The sequence below is a fragment of the Rana temporaria genome, chromosome 9 (genome assembly GCF_905171775.1).
Source record: "Rana temporaria chromosome 9, aRanTem1.1, whole genome shotgun sequence".
Lineage (NCBI taxonomy): Eukaryota > Metazoa > Chordata > Amphibia > Anura > Ranidae > Rana > Rana temporaria.
In genome coordinates, this window is record NC_053497.1 from 120,937,382 (window position 1) to 120,953,696 (window position 16,315).

The 16,315-nt window shown below is 45.7% G+C and overlaps 1 protein-coding gene across 6 annotated transcripts in view; it reads right to left on the reverse strand.

Annotated features, from left to right (window-relative positions):
• Window positions 1-16,315, reverse strand: part of SLC31A1 (solute carrier family 31 member 1) — an 80,353-nt gene that overhangs the window by 13,378 nt on the left and 50,660 nt on the right. Inside the window, exon 1 of one of the 6 annotated variants that reach the window (XM_040324335.1) lies at window positions 6,551-6,575. The exons of the other annotated variants lie outside the window; for them this stretch is intronic. The gene's annotated coding sequence lies outside the window, so the exon portion shown is untranslated. Of the gene's footprint in view, window positions 1-6,550; window positions 6,576-16,315 lie in introns of those variants that run through there. 6 annotated transcript variants of the gene reach the window in all.

A 16,315-nucleotide genomic window follows, 5' to 3' on the forward strand; every position in this document is an offset into this window, starting at 1 on the left:
ATGTGTTCCCCGTTATAGGGAAACACGATCAATGACGTCACACGTCCAGCCCCGCCCCCCTACAGTTAGAAACACATATGAGGTCACACTTAACCCCTTCAGCGCCCCCTAGTGGTTAACTCCCAAACTGCATTTGTCATTTTCACAATAATGAATGCATTTTTAGCTATGAAAATGACCATGGTCCCAAAAATGTGTCAAAATTGTCCGATGTGTCCGCCATAATGTCGCGGTCACGAAAAAAATTGCTGATCACCGCCATTAGTAGTAAAAAAAAAAAAAAAAAATTATTAATAAAACTATCTCCTATTTTCTAAACGCTTTAAATTTTGCGCAAACCAATCGATAAACGCTTATGGAGATTTTTTTTACCAAAAATAGGTAGAAGAAAACATATCGGCCTAAACTGAGAAAAAAAAAAATAAAATTTTATATCTTTTTTGGGGATATTGATTATAGCAAAAAGTAAAATATTGATTTTTTTTCAAAATTGTCGCTCTATTTTTGTTTATAGCGCAAAAAATAAAAACCGTAGAGGTGATCAAATACCACCAAAAGAAAGCTCCATTTGTGGGAAAAAAAAGGACGCCAATTTTGTTTGGGAGCCACATAGCACGACCGCGCAATTGTCAGTTAAAGCGACGCAGTGCCGAATTGCAAAAAATTGGCCGGGTCCTTTACCTGCATTTTGGTCCGGGTCTTAAGTGGTTAAAGGGTCCATTTAAAAAAAACAATGCCATAACAAATTTTCCCTGTATTTTGTCTAATAACTTTATTTCATATGATTGCCAGTTCCCTCTATAATAATAATATCATTATTTTCCAGAAAATTCAGGCAAATCCCACATTAAAAGAGAAGTCCAGCCTGAGCTTTTTAGGCTGGGCTTCTCCTCTGGGTGCAATTCGTTTTGCACTCCTGTGACCCGTTTTCAGCAGAGATCGGTCTGAAGTCCGCTCTCCACTGACGTCACTGCCATCAGTCAGGAGCAGCACGTCATCACGGCTTCCCAAGTCTGGATCTGCCAGCTGCCTTGACTGATGGCAGTTTCAGCAAGCCCCTCTACAGCTCATCGCTTCAATGAGCGTGGAGGATCAGAGCAGGAGAGATGCTGACTGACAGGCAGCATCTCTCCGCTCAGGAAGCTGAGAGCACAGAGCCATCGGTGGTGTTCAGTGGCTCGGTCCTCAGTGCATCGGTGAAAAAATCCTGACATAACCGCTTCAACTCTTCTGGGAAGACTGTCCACAAGGCTTAGAAGTGTCTATGTGAATGTTTGACCATTCTTCCAGAAGCGCATTTGTGAGGTCAGGCACTGATGTGGACAAGGCCTGGCTTGCAGTCTCTGCTCTAAGGCCCCTTTCACACTGGTTGCGCTAAAAATAGCGCCTGCAAACCGACCCTAAACAGTGGCTGCTGTTTCTCCAGTGTAAAAGCCTGAGGGCTTTCACACTGGAGCGGTGCGCTAGCAGGACCACTCCAAAAGTCCTGCTAGCAGCATCTTTTGAGCGGTGTGTTTGCCGCTCCTTCCCATCGAAAGCAATGGGAAACCACGGCTATACCGCTGGCAATGCGCCTCTACAGAGGCGCATTGCCGGTGGTATTAACCCTTTTTCGGCTGCTAGCAGGGGTTAAAACCGCACCCCTAGCGGACAAATACCGCTGCAATTCCGACGGTATAGCGCAGCAAAAAGATGCAGCGCTATACCGCCACCGCACCTCCCACCCCAGTGTGAAAGGGGCCTAAATCATCCCAAAGGTGTTCTATCGGGTTGAGATCAACACCCTAAACTTGCTCATCCATGTGCACGGGTCCAAATAATTTGGTGAAGGGGGGATTATGGTGTGGGGTTGTTTTTCAGGGGTTGGGCTTGGCCCTTTAATTCCAGTGAAGGGAACTCTTGGGGCATCAGCATACAACGACATTTTGGACATTCATGCTTCCAACTTTATGGGAACAGTTTGGGGATGGCCCCTTCTTGTTCCAACATGACTGTGCACCAGTGCTCCAAGCAAGGTCCATAAAAACATGGATGAGCAAGTTTGGGGTGGAGAAACCCGACTGACCTGCAGAGTCGTGACATGACCTCAACCCAATAGAACACCTTTGGGATGAACTAGAGCGGAGATTGCGAGCCAGGCCTTCTCGTCCAACATCAGTGCCTGACCTCACAAATGCACTTCTGGAAGAATGGACAAAAATTCCCATAGACGCACTATTAAACCTTGCGGACAGCCTTCTCAGAAGAGTTGAAGCTGTTATAGCTGCAAATGGGGTGGGCCAACTCAATATTGAACCCTACGGACTAATACTGGTATGTCATTAAAAGTTCATGTGCGGGTAAAGGCAGGGGTCCCTATACGTTTCGTAATATAGCGTATGTTACATAGTTAGGTTGATAAAAATACCATCCAGTTCACCCAACAGGAAAAAAAAAAAAAAAGATAGAAAAGCTCCATATACAGATTCCTATGCCCACAGTTCATCCAGAGGAAAGGGAAAGCATGGTCCAATTTGTGCCAACAGGGGAAAAATGTATTCCTTCTGGCCCGTCAGAAGGCAGTTGAATACAGTATTTCCTGGATCCCTGGTGTCATTACCTATAAAATGTTATTTTGTGCATTTAGGATTTACCGTATATACTCGAGTATAACCCGACCCGAATATAAGCCGAGGCACCTAATTTTACCACAAAAAAAAAATGGGAAAACGTATTGACTCGAGTATAAGCCTAAGGCAGTGATTGTGAACCTTGGCACCCCAGATGTTTCGGAACTACATTTCCCATGATGCTCATGCACTCTGCAGTGTAGTTAAGCATTATGGGAAATGTAGTTCCAAAACATCTGGGGTGCCAAGGTTCCCCATCACTGGCCTAGGGTGTCCATCTGCATGCCTCACTGTGCCCATGCCTAGACTGATGTTTAACATGGGAGTCTATGGAAGGGGTGCCTGGGTTTGAAAAATCAGTGCTCCCCAGCTGTAGGTCCCCAAGACAACAAACTTTGCACACTTGAAGTGTGGGCTATAAGTTCTGGGTCCAGGGGACCTACGACCGGCTGGTACTGGGTCCCCAAAATTACCAGAGAAATTACCATTTAACATGGGAGTCTATAGAAGGGGTGCCCAAAGTCCGGGAGATCAGGCGCAAAAAAGTGACTCCAGTATGAAGCCCCATACACACTCAGTTTTCCTGAAGGTTTTTCTCCTCAGGTTTACCAAAACCATGTAGTGCAAGGGCCTGCCTGATTGCATACAAATTGAAATTCTTGAGGTTTGACCTCATATTAGATGGTTTTGGTAAACCTGAAGAGAAAAACCTGCAGGAAAACCGATAGTGTGTATGGGGCTTAAGCCGAGGGGGGCATTTTCAACACAAATTTTTTTTCCTGAAAAACTTGGCTTATACTCGAGTATATACGGTACATTTTTTTTAGCCACAGATGAAAGTGTCTGAACCTGTAGCAGTGCGCAGAGAGTTAACCAATATCGTATCTACCAGGTTGTGCTCGGCCCACCTCAGATCCTGCTCTCCGAGAACATCAGTCCCCTGGGGACATCAGGAAAAGAGATTGTGGCCGGTGTCATTAACGACATTAAAGAGGCAGCAGACACAGGGAAAGGTCTCTGTGTGCTTGGGGGCTTGTAAAGTGCAGGGAGATAAAGAAAATAATTGCATTAAATGAATCAAACAATCAAATGTACCAGCCTTTCTTGCAGCAACATTCATCAGCAATACCATAATAAAGACAACTGGTGATCTGATAAATCCTGTGTTAGCCACGTTGGAAAGTCCAGTCAATCTACCCCAAAGAATACTAGAACAAATGGGAGATACTGTGAATTTGGTTTTAAAAAAGAGGAAGGCCGCAGAGTTGTGTTCTTGATCTTGACTTCAATATCTTGTCACTGTAGTTTTAAATATTGGCCCCTACATCACTAGTTTGTCACATTCCCAAGGATTTTGCTTTTGAATATCTTACAAAAGCGCAAGTTCACTTTGATACAGATAGTCCGTCACCTACAGCTACGTAAATATCATACCTCTTAACGCCTCTCACTGCCTCTGCCTACGTGCTGCCCCGCCTCTGCCTACAATCCCCAGAATGCAGAGCGGGCCGCTGCATTCTGGAGTTTGTAGGCAGGGCGCGCAAGCACGTCAGGGACGTTGTTTTTTTTTTTTTTGAGTGGAGGATGTCGGCAGCGGAGGCCGCCGATTGGCTGTTACTGGCCCGCTCTTCATTCTGGGGATTGTAGGCAGAGGCGGGGCAGCACGTCAGGGCCAGGGACGAATGGAGCTTTCTTGTGCTAGGCTAGAAGATAGAACGGAGCCTGGAGCACTCCGCTGGTGGGCATTGATGAGGTGGCAGTGAATGACATTGGGCTGTACTGGTGGGCACTGATAAGGTGATGCACTGGTTGGCACTGATGTGATGCACTGGTTGGCACTGATGATATGCGCTGGTGAGATGCACTGGTGGGCAATGATGGGCTGATCTGGTGGGCACTGATGAGGTGGCACTGATAGACACCAATGAGGTGGCACTGATAGACACCAATGAGGTGGCACTGATAGACACGGATAGGTTGCACTGGTGGGCACTAATGGATACTGATAGGCTGCACTGATGGGCTGCACCAGTGGGCACTGACAGGCTGCACCCCACCTCTCCACCCTAAACAATTATCTCCTCCCCACCCTAGTTTTTTTAAGATGAAGAAAAACAAAAAACAAACACAAAAAAAAATCGGCCTAAAATATCGGCAACACATATCGGCCATCGGCCGCCCCGATTTCCAAATGTTGGCATTGGCCAGAGAAAAACCCATATCGGTCGACCTCTACACAATATTAATTTAAAAATGATTTTTCTTATAAAATTGATAAAAAAAAAATTACAATCACAGACAATGATTTGCAAAGTAAAGGTTGCCTAGATACGGATACCGCACAAAACGTATGCACCAAGGAAACAATCCTGAAAAATTGTAACAGTATTCTTACTGCCGTCCCCCTTGATCTGTCAGGATGGAGATGGAGGTAGGAACCAGTAAACCCGCATTACCCCACCCCCCTTTAAAAAAAAAAAAAGCATTGTAAAAAAATAAATAAAATAATTGTAAAAAAAAAAAAACAAAATAAAAAAACTGACACATGTGCCACTGTCACATAAGATTAAATAAAAGTATCAGTAATCGGTATCGACGAGTACTTGAAAAAAGTATCGGTACTTGTACTCGGTCTTAGAAAAGTGGTATCGGGACAACCCTAATTTTCACCACTGTCTGGCCCGGTTTCACAAAGCACTTACGCCGACGTATCTCGAGATACGCCGCGTAAGTGTAATTATGCGCCGTCGTATCTGTGTGCCGTGCCCACAATCTGAGATACGCCTAAAAATAGGCTTCCTACGACCGACGTAACTTGCCTACGCCGTCGTCTCGTGGGCGCATATTTACGCTGGGCGCATTTCCTGCTCCCATTGATTTTCTATGCACATATGCAAATGAGGGAGCTACGCCGATTCACGAATGTACTTGCGCCCGGCGCATAATATACGCGGTTTGCGTAAGTCGTACGTCCGGCGTAAAGTTATTCCCCATATATGAGGCGCAACTCATGCCAAGGTATGGACCAGGGAACACAGCCGTCATATTTTACGTTGTTTACGTAGTACGTGAATAGGGCTGGGCGTAGGTTACTGTCACGTCGTAGGCAGTGATTCGTCGTATCTTAGGGAGTAGTTCCAACGCGATTCTGAGCATGCGCACTGGGATGCGTCCACGGGACGGCGCATGTGCGTTTGTTTTAAGTACTTCTATGACGCTTGGCCCATCATTTGCATGGGGTCACGCCTGATTAGCATGGCTCGTGCCCACTTCCACCTACCACGGCTTACGCCGAGGAAACCCAGCGTATCTTTAAGAGCGAGTGGGAGCAAGTGCTTTGTGAATCCAGGGCGTGCCTCGCTGCGCTGCGTCGGCTTAGCATATATTAGATACGCTACGCCGGCATAAATATACGCCGATGTGTGTGTGGGGGTAACAAAGTCGGTGTATTGCTAGCATAGATGTCACTTTGATAGCCATCAGTTTCCTATGAAACAAACCTCCAAAAAAACGAACTCTTCAGGTTTATATCTGGAAATCTTTTGATTATAGTTTGTGCCAAAACTTCAATTTTTAGAATTTGACACGGAGCACTGAAGAGTGAGGATTACCATGACAGCCAGGCAGTCAGTAGAAGTGAGTAATGGAAGCCTACGTCATCTCTAATCTTGGGTTGAAAATAGCAAAACGCATTTCATAATCGTTTAGCAACGTGCCATGATGGCACGGCAGTGCAGCAATACTGTAACTGGATTAGGTTTGGTGCTCAGAAGACGATGCCATGTAAAATGCTGACCACTACATCCAAATCTATTTAGCATGGTCTCTACGTGACACATCTGTGAAGAAAGGAGTATCCTGAGAAGTGTTCATGCAGAGCTCTTCAAATGAATCGACCAGGAAATAAAAAAAAAAAAAAAGTTTTCAAAGTTTTGGCTCACCCTTCAGACGTTTCCCTGGAAGCTGCACGCTGTATAGGAAGGCTCGCCTGCTGTTCAGGAGCTGCAGTGTTCAATAGTCATGTGACATAACGGCATGTGATCACTCTGCCACGAAACCAGTCCATTTCCTCATGTCTGCCGTTACTATCTAGCCCTAACTTTAGCACATGATGTATTAATCTTCTGTTCAATTTGTGTACCTAGCTGTAGCGGCTAAAGTTTTAAAGGTCCTGATAATGAGCAAACATCACAAGACGCATGCCATCACCTTGTATTACATATCAAATAAAATAAAAACCCTCTGTGCTTCTCACTGATGTAGGTTCCCTTTGTTATCACTCTTCCACCCGTGTCCAGTAACAGCACCCATACCACTGGGGCAATCTCACTAGGCAATGGAATCGTAGTAGGCTTAATGTACACGGGACGTTTTACAACCTCTCCTGAATGATTCACCTCTACAGATAGTAACCGACGTTTAAAAACGTCAGTTTCGCCCCGTTTACATGCCGCATTTGCGTTTAGATGTGTAAACGACGCGGGGCTAAACGCGAGTTACAAGAAGTTACAGGCATTTGGCGTTTCAAATGCCTCTGAACATCTGTCCTGAATGCGTTTTTTTGCTTTCCAAAAAATGCTTCTAACCTCAACTGCCTAGAAACGACTAGAAACGACCCTGTGTACTGATAAGATAACTTGGAGAAGAGTTAGGCCCCATGCACACGAGACGCAGATGCAAACTCATCTAAACACACGTTTTCAAACGCAAAAAACTGTGTTTAAAACACCCGTTTTGCAGCGAATTTTGCTGCGTTTGCGTTTATAAGCGTTTAGCTAAGAAACATCATAAGACTCAAAAAAACAGTATTATTTAACCATTTCAGCCATTTTGTGAGACCAGAGTGAGTAGCAGCTGAGAGATTAGCAGTGTACTTGTATTTAGCGTGTCACTTGCCACATCACCTGCCACAAGCTGCGGATTGTCCACTTGCCACAAGTTGTGGATTGTCCACTTGCCACATCACCTGCCACGTCAACTGGCCACGTCACCTGCCACAAGTTGTGGATTGTCCACTGGCCATGTCACCTGACCACGTTACCTGCCACAAGTTGTGAATTGTCCACTGGCCATGTCACCTGCCACGTCAACTGACCACATCACCTGCCACAAGTTGTGGATTGTCCACATCACCTGCCACAAGCTGCGGATTGTCCACTTGCCACGTCACCTGCCACAAGTTGTGAATTGTCACCTGGCACGTCAACTGGCCACGTCACCTGCCACAAGTTGTGGATTGTCCACTGTCCACATCACCTACCACAAGTTGTGGATTGTCCACTGGCCACGTCACCTGCCACAAGTGAATTATCCACTTGCCAAATTATTTGGCCACGTCACCTGCCACAAGTTGTGAATTGTTCACTGGCCAAGTCACCTGCCACGTCAACTGGCCACGTCACCTGCCACAAGTTGTGGATTGTCCACTGGCCACATCACCTGCCACAAGCTGCGGATTGTCCACTGGCCACGTCAACTGGCCACAAGTTGTGGATTGTCCACTGGCCACATCACCTGCCACAAGTTGTGGATTGTCCACTGGCCACGTCACCTGACCACGTCACCTGCCACAAGTGGATTATCCACTTGCCAAATCATTTGGCCACGTCACCTGCCACAAGTTGTGGATTGTCCACTTGCCACGTCACCTGGCCACAAGTTGTGGATTGTCCACTTGCCACATGACCTGGCCATGTCACCTGGCCATGTCATCTGCCACAAGTTGTGGATTGTCCACTGGCCACGTGACCTGGCCACGTGACCTGCCACATCACCTGGCCACGTCACCTACCATAAGTTGTGGATTGTCCACTGGCCACATCACCTGCCACAAGTTGTGGATTGTCCACTGGCCACGTCACCTGCCACAAGTTGTGGATTGTCCACTGGCCACGTCACCTGCCACAAGTTGTGGATTGTCCACTGGCCACGTCACCTGCCACAAGTTGTGGATTGTCCACTGGCCACGTCACCTGCCACAAGTTGTGGATTGTCCACTGGCCACGTCAAATGCCACAAGTTGTGGATTGTCCACTGGCCACGTCAAATGCCACAAGTTGTGGATTGTCCACAATGCAATGCAAGCAATTACAGTTTTTTTATGTTTTATTAATGGTTTTTCATAATTTGCCATAATTTTTGAGATTTCTAATGTAAAAAAATAGGTCACCTTTAAAAACGCCTATAAACGAAATCGCGGCAAAACGTCGGTACCGCGTTTTTCCCACGTTTAGCTGCGCTTTGCGTCTGAACCAATTTTTTTGCTTCTGAAAAAACGAGCATAAACGCAACTGCCGAAAAACGCAGAAAAACGTGACTGTGTGCATGGACACATAGGATAACATTGAATGTGTTCAGGGGCAGTTGAAAAAGCATACGTGCAGTTACAAGGGTTTTACGGCCAAAATGCTCCACATGACGGCACAGGTTTCTGTGCTGAGCACACACTTCACTGCATTCTCCCAGCACAGTGACCGAGCTCCTGGTCTAGTTATGATCGAGAGCCCGCGGGATGGGTTCCTGATCATGTGACCACTTTGATATTGAAAACACAATGATCATGTCATCTTAAAGTCTTTTTTTTTCTTTTTTTTACTCTTCTTCGAAGTGGTCATGTGAATTGCACAACCTTCACATTATCTGAGAGCTTCCATTGCTCCCCTATTGTTGGCAGGGAACTCTGGCACTTGAGCTGCCACTCAAGTGCCAGAAATGGGCGATCACATGACTACTAGAAAAAAAAAAAAAAAAAAAAAAACGAACAAAAGTTTTTACACTACTGCATTACACTGTAGACATGGGAGGCATTTTAAACATGGGAGGCATTTGGGGCTTTCCTTCTACTTTAACCACTTAACCCCCGGACCATATTGCTGGTCAAAGACCAGAGCACTTTTTGCGATTCGGCACTGCGTCACTTTAACTGACAATTGCACGGTCGTGCGACGTGGCTCCCAAACAAAATTGACGTCCTTTTTCCCCCCACAAATAGAGCTTTCTTTTGGTGGTATTTGATCACCTCTGCGGTTTTTAGTTTTTGCGCTATAAACAAAAATAGAGCGACAATTTTGATTTTTTTTTTTTACTTTTTGCTATAATAAATAATCGTCCGCCTCCGGAAAGACCTGATTTTGCAGATGGAAGAAAACACAATTTGTTCTTCCGTCTGCAGAGCGGATCGGATGAACACGGACTTAAGGTCCGTGTTCATCCGATCCCCCCATAGGGGAGAGCGGAGAAAAGACAGGACGGTCCCTGCACAGAGTTCGGGGACCGCCCTGTCATCCGACGGCTCAGCGGGGATCAACGGAGCGATCCCCGATGAGCAAGCGTAGCATATGGAGGCGGATCATTACTGATCCGCTCCGTGTGAAAGGGGCCTAGGGCTCCATGCACACAACTGGGCTTAAAGTGGTTGTTAAGCCACTTCTATAAAAAGCTCCTATCCTCTCTGTATTAGAACAATAAGCTCCCCTGCGTCTGTGTTCGATCATAAATATGCTCATCTGTACCGATAACACAGCTCCTTCCTGTGATCAGTTGCCTCCTCTGCCTGGCTGACAGTTCAAGTGGGCGGGGCCAATCACTGCAGCTGACATCAGCCAGGGAGGAGAGACAGAGCCAAAGAGTCACATGATTTCAAGGAACCGCTGTGTTATCAGTACAGATAAGCATATTTGTGATAGAACACAGACACAGGGGAACTTCTTGTTCTAATACAGAGGGGATGTGGGCTTTTAATGTTCTATGAGAGCAGCAGGAGCGAGGGGGGCGCTGACACAAGCAGACACTCAGAGAGGGAAGCAGCAGGCCTGCGTATGACCGAGGCATGTACTGACTCCAGTGTCAGAGCTATTTTTTTACCCAATTTTAGATAAGGGAAAAATTTATATTTATGTCAGTTTTTTTGTCTTTTTGGAAGATTTTCATTATTTCCTCTTGTATCTCCAGAACAGGAAGTATCTCCAAGGCAAAGTTCTAAAGAAAAAAAGTCTTACTAGTTTGCCCCGTCTTCCGACTTCACAGAGCCCTGAACCGCAACTAGGAAGATGGAACAAAGTACATGAAGTACATTGTTCCATCAAACATAACACATCACCAAGACTTCTAATTTATTGTGCCTATAGACAGGCTGAATTTGAGAAAAATCGCACTGAATCAGACAAAATATGGATGACCCCGCAAGCACCACCCAGCTGACTGATCCGTGTTGAAAACGATCATCCAGTTCAGCCACGCCATTGTATTCAGGCAGACATGAGTACTGCGTCTGACTACAATTGACGCAGTGGCAATTCCTCCCTTTGAGTGAATGAGAGAAAATCAAGTTGTAGTCATCTGTGCGTGGAACGGGTGTCCCTCTATTCCTGTCCTGGGGACAATGGTAGCATTTTGGGGTTCCCATAACTTTTTTGATGGCAATAGTCAACAGGACAGGGTGGCTGTCCCTAGCGGGGACACAGACAATAAAAACCTGATAGAGGTTCTAACCCTTCACCGCTCCAAATACTCTTAGGCTGCATTCACACCTAGGCGTAGGCAATAGCGTCGTTTTCCGGCGTTTTTTTTAGGCGTTTTTTTCGCGCGTATTCATGCTAATATGCGCGTTTGCATACAGCGTTGTCCGACGTTTTTGTACTTAGACGTTTTTTTTTTAGCCAATAGGAAAAACTATCATCTTTTCATCACTTGTTGCTATGTTGGTAGATTTTTTAAATCTTCTGCATGGGCGACAAGTTCTATTGACAAAACGCCTGTAGCAAACGCTTGTTGTCGCGCAATACGCGCGTATGTGGCGTTTTACATTGATTTCAATGGAAAACCAAAAACGCTCAAATACGCGCATATCGCGCGTATTGCGCGACAGAAAAGGGTCCAGAACTTCTTTTGACTACAGGCGATGCGCGTCAGGCGCATCAGCGTTCAGATGTGAACCATCCCCATTGACTTTCATTGCTTTTCGTCCCTCTGGCGTTTGTTCGCGTCGCGCTACATGCGACAAAACGCGAAGGTGTGAATGGGGTCTTACAGATGGAGTAGCGGTTTCCTTGTAATACGACTATTAAACCATGTCGGTGTTTAGAAAACTAAGACTCTGGATTATAATTGTTCTGCAGAATGATTTTTATCTTTATCATAACAATTCCGAAGGCTATTTGCTGAGCACTTGCACACAACGTTCCACACCGACATTCCCCTAAAGTACACACTTCGTGCTGTGTATGCAAATACTGGACTTTCTGGCAGTACACAGATTAGGTGTAATTTCTCCTTAAACTGCAATCAGCACAGATCAAGATGCATTTACGGTAAACATAAAAAATAAATAAAATAAAAAAACTGCTGTACCCATCACACCAGTCCTTAATTATTGTCATTCAGAATACAATCTAAATCAGGGCTCTCCAAACTATTTAAACAAAGGGCTGTTTTACCGTCCTTCATAATTTAGGGGGCCTGGACTGTGGCCAGAGTAGACATTGTCCTGGTGTCAGTAGATCTTTAGTATTAGGGGGAGGACTAGCTCTGCTTTGTTGGTGTCAGTAGGAGAAATAACGCCCCCATCCTTGGTTTTATTGCGAGGAAAACTGCCCCATTATTGGTATCAGTGAGAGGAATATTGCCCCATCATTGGTATCAGTGGGAGGAATATTGCCCCATCATTGGTATTAGTGGGAGGAATATTACCCCACCATTGGTATCAGTGGAGACAAAAGTGTCCCATCATTGGTGTCAGTAGGAGAAACAGTGCCCGATCATTGGTATCAGTGGGAGGAATAGTGCCCGATCATTGGTATCAGTGGGAGGAATATTGCCCCATCATTGGTATCAGTGGGAGGAATATTGCCCCATCATTGGTATCAGTGGGAGGAATATTGCCCCATCATAGGTATCAGTGGGAGGAATATTGCCCCATCATTGGCATCAGTGGGAGGAATATTGCCCCCTCCTTGGGATCAGTGGAGACAAAACTGTCCCATCATTGGTGTCAGTAGAAGAAACAGTGACCGATCATTGGCATCAGTGGGAGGAATAGTGGCCCATTATTGGTATCAGTGGGAGGAATAGCGTCCCCATAATTAATATCAGTTAAAGGCACAGTGTCACACTGTTGGTGTCAGTAGGAGAAATAGCGCCCCAAGGGCCGTATAAATGTGAGCAAAGGGCTGCATCCAGCCCCAGAGCCGCAGTTTGAAGGCCACTGATCTAACCTGTAATTAGTGGTCATCGACATTGGATATCTGTCTGATCATGTAGGGTGGGGAGCTACCTGCAAATCTTTGAGTCTTCAGAGCACGTGCTATTTGCCTGCTGGTGACTGTTGTGCACATGGGGTACTTTGCTTCTTTTACTCTGATCTACACGTAGTGGAGGGTTGGGTCTGCTTGCTGGGAATTCTTGTTGTTCGACCACTAAAAAGATACTTGCCGTCTCCCTCACAAAATTGCATCAATTCCAGCAAATTAGGCTTAAAATTGAGAGACTCACACTTCACAAGAACTCAGATTTTTCAACACTTGGAATATCAAGAAAATGTTCATGGTGCCCAAGCAGAGTGCCAAAAGATTTATCTTTGGTCTTGAATTCTTTCTAAAAAAAAGGACAACTATTATTCCCTGTACACACAAGCGTAATTTTCCGTCGGAAACAGTTGGATGATTTTTCTGATGGCATTCCGCTCAAGCTTGGCTTGCATACACACAAATGTTCTCTTAACTTTCGAGCATTAACAACGTGGTGACGCACAGTACTACACTACAACACCCCCGCATATGGACCTCCTGGCCGGGGTGTGCGTGGGTAGCAGTGTTCCTGGTTCCGAGACCATGTTGGCCCGGAGCAATTGATCTGCTGTATGGACACCGTGATCGACTAGGTCCCGAATCTGGAGGGGGTCCCGAGCTGTCCAAATTGGAGGAAGCTGACCGATGAGTCTGTCCGAAGGATACCAAGCACAACGCTGGTGTCCGAGGAGGGGCCTGTCCATTCATCGTGGGACAACCTAGGATCTGACAGGCTGGATGTTGGTCGCCTGTCAGTCGCAAATTGTGCAAAACTACCTCAAGGAGCTCCGGGTGCTGAATCTACTAAAATGGAATTCTGGACCATAAATTGTCTCCATTCTTTTAGGAGGGTCTGTGGCAGAGACTTAATCCTAAGTTCGAGTGACACTCTGGCTGCCAGGCTTGTGAGAGAGACCTGTCCAGGTGCGCTACACCCACTCCGGCTGGAGTGGCAAAGCAAAGTGTTGTTGGAAGCAGGACTGTTTCCCCGTATGCAGTTACTGCTGCATTCAATTTGCTATCCCTTCACCCTTCTACCGTTTAATAGTTTTTACCTGGCTGGGTAATAAAAGCACAGAAAAAAAGACACCTGTCGTGTGGACATTACCTTTACTACAACTCTCATCAAGTACCTTAGACGGCGGAGATACAGAGGTAACATGCCACCAAAACAAACCAGCAGCTCCTTCGGGGGGTAGTGCTACACATGGTTTTCAGATTAATCCTATATTGGCCCCTTTTCCAGATTAATTCCCTAAAAAGGGATTCTATTTTTTTGAACCACTTTTGACCTATCCAAACCGGGGAGTTATGGAACAGGTATAATATCTGTGGTAACCAAATCATTTTTATTAAATTGCAGCGCCCTCCTACGGATAGGGGGAGCCGGCTCCAGATATCTTTTTGCTTACGTTTAAGCAATAATAGGGCAAGATTATAAGTTTTACAAGACAAAAAACTACCATGTGTACGCGGCATAATGCAATTATTAGTTGTCGCTACAACTCCTATTTACTACGTGTACTTTCAAAGTACCTGAGTTCTAATTACCACTCATTAGCAATTATTAGTTGTCTCAACAACGTCTATTTACTACGAGCCTGACATAAGTGCTACTTGTTTATGGGCCTTTGCCCTAAGTTGCAGAACATGTTCGTATATACTTTCCTATGCTAAGGGTTGACGTATTTCATACCTTCTCCCTTAGTCGCCTAATGCACGACGCTATGTAATACTGATAATCGCTTGCATGCAATCGTGCATTGGAATCTTTTAGTGCATACTATAATTTTAAACGCTAAGCTCTGGTCGCATGTTGTAATGCGTCCAGGCTCAGTAGCTCAATGCCTATCTTTATGTGAGAGAGAGATGATGTAGAGAACCCCCAAACTCCTGTTCGTGTGGAGTGACGTCTGGGGCTTAATACTGAATTCTCACATAAGGAAGAGCATTGAAATCCTTGCATCCGCAGTTGTGGTTCACTCCCGTTCCCTAGAGCCATTACACTTGGTAAAGAGAAAGCAGTACCTGCTGACCAGATTTTTGGCTCTTTGGTAAAGAGAAAGCAGTACCTGCTGACTAGACATTTGATTCCTTGCTCGAGAGAAAGTAGTACCTGCTGATTAGACATTTGATTCATTGCTGGAGAGAAAGTAGTACCTGCTGACTAGACATTTAATTCCTTGCTCGAGAGAAAGTAGTACCTGCTGACTAGACATTCGATTCCTTGCTCGAGAGAAAGCAGTACCTGCTGACCAGATTTTTGGCTCTTTGGTAAAGAGAAAGCAGTACCTGCTGACTAGACATTTGATTCCTTGCTCGAGAGAAAGTAGTACCTGCTGACTAGACATTCGATTCCTTGCTCGAGAGAAAGTAGTACCTGCTGACTAGACATTCGATTCCTTGCTCGAGAGAAAGCAGTACCTGCTGACCAGATTTTTGGCTCTTTGGTAAAGAGAAAGCAGTACCTGCTGACTAGACATTTGATTCCTTGCTCGAGAGAAAGTAGTACCTGCTGACTAGACATTCGATTCCTTGCTCGAGAGAAAGTAGTACCTGCTGACTAGACATTCGATTCCTTGCTCGAGAGAAAGCAGTAACTGCTGATTAGACATTTGATTCATTGCTGGAGAGAAAGTAGTACCTGCACGGTACCTGCTAATTAGACATTTGGGGGCAGATTTACATACAGTTGGACAGGCGCAGCGTATCAGAGATACGCTACGGCGTCATATCTTACCTGGCGTAAATTCGAATCCATGAAGAATTTGCGCCGTAAGTTACCGCGGCGTAGTGTATTTCTGGCGGCGTATTTGAAATTGGGCGGGTTGGGGGCGGGTTTCATTTAAATGAAGCGCGTCCTGGCGCCGAATGAAATGCACATGCGTCGTTCCTAAATTTCCCGTCGTGCATTGCGCTAAATGACGTCGCAACAACGTCATTTTTTAAACTTAGACGTGACTTACGTCCATCCCTATTCACGGACGACTTACGAAAAAAAAAATATCTAATTTTGACGCGGGAACGACGGCCATACTTTAACATGGCAAGTCTATCTATACGCCACAAAATAGCAGCTTTAACTATACCCCGGAAAAAGCCGACTACAGACGACGCAAGAGAATGCGACGACCACGCGTACGTTCGTGGATCGTCGGAAAAAGCTAATTTGCATACCCGACGCGGAAAACGACGCAAACTCCACCCAGCGGACACCAAAGTATTGCATCTGCGATCCGAAGGCGTACGAAGCCGTACGCCTGTCGGATCTTACCCAGATGCCGTCGTATCTTGGTTTGAGCTGGCGTACTTGCTCTGTGAATCTGCCCCTTGTTTCCATGCTGGAGAGAAATGTGCAGCCTGGACTGTTGGCTGTTTCTCGCCCAGCATTATTATAACTGGGAGCAGTTTTCACCATAAGAG